The 5000-nt window shown below is 53.6% G+C and overlaps 1 non-coding gene across 1 annotated transcript in view; it reads right to left on the bottom strand.

Moving 5' to 3' along the window:
* Positions 1–1685, bottom strand: part of LOC124558300 — a 1910-nt gene extending 225 nt beyond the window's left edge. The window contains exon 1 of the ribosomal RNA XR_006968767.1: positions 1–1685. This exon is cut by the window's left edge and continues 225 nt beyond it. This is a non-coding gene — a ribosomal RNA (small subunit ribosomal RNA).
* Positions 1686–5000: the final 3315 nt, after the last annotated feature.

The following is a 5000-nucleotide window of genomic DNA, read 5'->3' as shown; positions in this document are numbered from 1 at the left end:
ATTCCTCGTTCATGGGGAACAATTGCAAGCCCCAATCCCTAGCACGAAGGAGGTTCAGCGGGTTACCCCGACCTTTCGGCCTAGGAAGACACGCTGATTCCTTCAGTGTAGCGCGCGTGCGGCCCAGAACATCTAAGGGCATCACAGACCTGTTATTGCTCAATCTCGTGCGGCTAGAAGCCGCCTGTCCCTCTAAGAAGAAAAGTAATCGCTGACAGCACGAAGGATGTCACGCGACTAGTTAGCAGGCTAGAGTCTCGTTCGTTATCGGAATTAACCAGACAAATCGCTCCACCAACTAAGAACGGCCATGCACCACCACCCACCGAATCAAGAAAGAGCTATCAATCTGTCAATCCTTCCGGTGTCCGGGCCTGGTGAGGTTTCCCGTGTTGAGTCAAATTAAGCCGCAGGCTCCACTCCTGGTGGTGCCCTTCCGTCAATTCCTTTAAGTTTCAGCTTTGCAACCATACTTCCCCCGGAACCCAAAAGCTTTGGTTTCCCGGAGGCTGCCCGCCGAGTCATCGGAGGAACTGCGGCGGATCGCTGGCTGGCATCGTTTATGGTTAGAACTAGGGCGGTATCTGATCGCCTTCGAACCTCTAACTTTCGTTCTTGATTAATGAAAACATACTTGGCAAATGCTTTCGCTTCTGTTCGTCTTGCGACGATCCAAGAATTTCACCTCTAACGTCGCAATACGAATGCCCCCGCCTGTCCCTATTAATCATTACCTCGGGTTCCGAAAACCAACAAAATAGAACCGAGGTCCTATTCCATTATTCCATGCACACAGTATTCAGGCGGGCTTGCCTGCTTTAAGCACTCTAATTTGTTCAAAGTAAACGTGCCGGCCCACCGAGACACTCACTCAAGAGCACCCTGGTAGGATTGCAACGGGGTCCGCCTCGGGACGCACGAGCACGCACGAGGCGCGTCGCACGCCTTCAGCTCGCCCCACCGGCAGGACGTCCCACGATACATGCCAGTTAAACACCGACGGGCGGTGAACCAACAGCGTGGGACACAAATCCAACTACGAGCTTTTTAACCGCAACAACTTTAATATACGCTATTGGAGCTGGAATTACCGCGGCTGCTGGCACCAGACTTGCCCTCCAATAGATACTCGTTAAAGGATTTAAAGTGTACTCATTCCGATTACGGGGCCTCGGATGAGTCCCGTATCGTTATTTTTCGTCACTACCTCCCCGTGCCGGGAGTGGGTAATTTGCGCGCCTGCTGCCTTCCTTGGATGTGGTAGCCGTTTCTCAGGCTCCCTCTCCGGAATCGAACCCTGATTCCCCGTTACCCGTTACAACCATGGTAGGCGCAGAACCTACCATCGACAGTTGATAAGGCAGACATTTGAAAGATGCGTCGCCGGTACGAGGACCGTGCGATCAGCCCAAAGTTATTCAGAGTCACCAAGGCAAACGGACCGGACGAGCCGACCGATTGGTTTTGATCTAATAAAAGCGTCCCTTCCATCTCTGGTCGGGACTCTGTTTGCATGTATTAGCTCTAGAATTACCACAGTTATCCAAGTAACGTGGGTACGATCTAAGGAACCATAACTGATTTAATGAGCCATTCGCGGTTTCACCTTAATGCGGCTTGTACTGAGACATGCATGGCTTAATCTTTGAGACAAGCATATGACTACTGGCAGGATCAACCAGGGAGCTGCGTCAACTAGAGCTGAGCAGCCGGCCGCCCGGGAGTGTGTCCCGGGGGCCCGCGCGAACACGCAAGCGTCCGCTCAATTATTCTGCAAACAGGAGGAGGCTGAGCTCCCCTGCACAATACACCTCGAAACCCTCTCAGGTCCCGGCGGCGCGCAGCGCCGTCCTAAGTACTTGGTCGGGTTCGAGAGAGGCGCAATCGCCCGGAGTTTGGCGAGTAGACGCTTTAGGTGCGACCACCCGTGCTCCCAACTGAGCTTGCCGCTGCCGACAGAGGCCCGGGAGCGTGCTGTCGTGGCATTGCCGGCGGGAGACAACACGCGCCACCTACGGTGGCCGGCAGCTCCAACGCCAGCGCCACAGAAGGACAAAAGCCCCACTTGGGTGCCGAAGCGAACTCTCCCAGCACAGCGCACGCGCCAACACGTCCGCACAGCTGCGATACAATCCACCTGCGAGAACCGCAGAGGCGACCGAGCAGCAGACGGCGTCGCGGCGCCGAGCGCCGGGCGGCGGCGCATCCTCAGCGCACACAGTCCTCAATCGGACCAGCACACTGCAGATGTCCACCGCGCTTCGCACCGGGCCCGCGAGGACCTACTTTGGCCGCACGGCGCCGCGTGCAGGGTGCGCCGGCGCGCAGCTGCGCCGCCTGCCGCCTCCGTCGGCCGGCGCGCCTGCCACTGGCCGCCCCCACCAGCCGGCTGTAGCGCGTGCGCCCACGCACCGCGCGGCCAGCACGCCGGAAGGCCCCCCCTCACCGGCCGGGGACGGTCCCACCCAGCCACCGCCGCGTATCGCTTCACACCCACATGCCATTCACGTTCGTGGGCATGGTGGGTATCGCTGAAACAACCGGTTGGTAGCTCAACCGATCGTCGCCATCACTGATTCACCTCTAGCGAGAACAACCGCACCACAACGGTTTACCAGTTCTTCATTTGCGTAACGTCACCAGCAAACGTAGACGTCCATCGCCATTTGCAAATTCAACGATTGTTGCATGCCTGTGTCAGGTGTCACGACACACTATGTCTGCCCACATACACGCAACAACATGTGCACGCTTCGCGAACACGTGGAAGGTGGCCCCCGTACGTATGCGATGTCCATTGCGCGAACGACTGTCAACCGGCCTCTGTCGCATGTCGCAGATGTGGAACGCAGTGCACCATGCTATCACGGTGTGTGAGAAGAGACGACTACGTCTGACAACACGCGCCACTACATCAACAGACGGCTCATGCTGATCGCCATCCACGGCATACCATACTGCAATCCAGCTCTTATAGGGAGACGACACGTAGCTGAGTGCACAATATTTGGACCGTATGGTTCGCCGTTGTTGGCGCAGTCGTGGTACGGTCACACATGTACCACGATGTATCATTCAGTACATGAGGACCAATGTGCGGTACAGTGTGTGATTTGGACGTACAACATCAGCGGACAGTTGCCACAAGCCGTACCACAACGTAGGCTGTGCTTCGCCATGCGAATGCCAATGAACAACTGCGAAGGGCATTGAGCATGTACGTCCTGCCGCCATCCGCATTACAGTGTATAGCTGCAAGGTGTTTAACATGAAGCGATACTCTGGGGACCGGGCAGTGCGAGTAGCAAACTATATTGCGGGGGTTGCAGTTAGGCAACACTACACTAATTTAACGCGTCGTATGACAATTACAGAGCAGGTTAAGGCCCAACGTGTGTTGGGTTAAGGCCCAACGTGTGTTGGGTTAAGGCCCAACGTGTGTTGGGTTAAGGCCCAACGTGTGTTGGGTTAAGGCCCAACGTGTGTTGGGTTAAGGCCCAACGTGTGTTGGGTTAAGGCCCAACGTGTGTTGGGTTAAGGCCCAACGTGTGTTGGGTTAAGGCCCAACGTGTGTTGGGTTAAGGCCCAACGTGTGTTGGGTTAAGGCCCAACGTGTGTTGGGTTAAGGCCCAACGTGTGTTGGGTTAAGGCCCAACGTGTGTTGGGTTAAGGCCCAACGTGTGTTGGGTTAAGGCCCAACGTGTGTTGGGTTAAGGCCCAACGTGTGTTGGGTTAAGGCCCAACGTGTGTTGGGTTAAGGCCCAACGTGTGTTGGGTTAAGGCCCAACGTGTGTTGGGTTAAGGCCCAACGTGTGTTGGGTTAAGGCCCAACGTGTGTTGGGTTAAGGCCCAACGTGTGTTGGGTTAAGGCCCAACGTGTGTTGGGTTAAGGCCCAACGTGTGTTGGGTTAAGGCCCAACGTGTGTTGGGTTAAGGCCCAACGTGTGTTGGGTTAAGGCCCAACGTGTGTTGGGTTAAGGCGCAACATAGGTTAGGTTAAGGCGCAACATAGGTTAGGTTAAGGCGCAACATAGGTTAGGTTAAGGCGCAACATAGGTTAGGTTAAGGCGCAACATAGGTTAGGTTAAGGCGCAACATAGGTTAGGTTAAGGCGCAACATAGGTTAGGTTACGGCGCAACATAGGTTAGGTTAAGGCGCAACATAGGTTAGGTTAAGGCGCAACATAGGTTAGGTTACGGCGCAACATAGGTTAGGTTAAGGCGCAACATAGGTTAGGTTAAGGCGCAACATAGGTTAGGTTAAGGCGCAACATAGGTTAGGTTAAGGCGCAACATAGGTTAGGTTAAGGCGCAACATAGGTTAGGTTAAGGCGCAACATAGGTTAGGTTAAGGCGCAACATAGGTTAGGTTAAGGCGCAACATAGGTTAGGTTAAGGCGCAACATAGGTTAGGTTAAGGCGCAACATAGGTTAGGTTAAGGCGCAACATAGGTTAGGTTATGGCGCAACATAGGTTAGGTTAAGGCGCAACATGGGTTAGGTTAAGGCGCAACATGGGTTAGGTTAAGGCGCAACATGGGTTAGGTTAAGGCGCAACATGGGTTAGGTTAAGGCGCAACATGGGTTAGGTTAAGGCGCAACATGGGTTAGGTTAAGGCGCAACATGGGTTAGGTTAAGGCGCAACATGGGTTAGGTTAAGGCGCAACATGGGTTAGGTTAAGGTACAATATGGGTTAGGTTAAGGTACAATATGGGTTAGGTTAAGGTACAATATGGGTTAGGTTAAGGTACAATATGGGTTAGGTTAAGGTACAATATGGGTTAGGTTAAGGTACAATATGGGTTAGGTTAAGGTACAATATGGGTTAGGTTAAGGTACAATATGGGTTAGGTTAAGGTACAATATGGGTTAGGTTAAGGTACAATACGGGTTAGGTTAAGGTACAATACGGGTTAGGTTAAGGTACAATACGGGTTAGGTTAAGGTACAATACGGGTTAGGTTAAGGTACAATACGGGTTAGGTTAAGGTACAATAC

The sequence above is a fragment of the Schistocerca americana genome, unplaced genomic scaffold (genome assembly GCF_021461395.2).
Source record: "Schistocerca americana isolate TAMUIC-IGC-003095 unplaced genomic scaffold, iqSchAmer2.1 HiC_scaffold_1001, whole genome shotgun sequence".
Taxonomy (NCBI): domain Eukaryota; kingdom Metazoa; phylum Arthropoda; class Insecta; order Orthoptera; family Acrididae; genus Schistocerca; species Schistocerca americana.
This window is presented reverse-complemented; position numbering and strand designations above follow the sequence as displayed.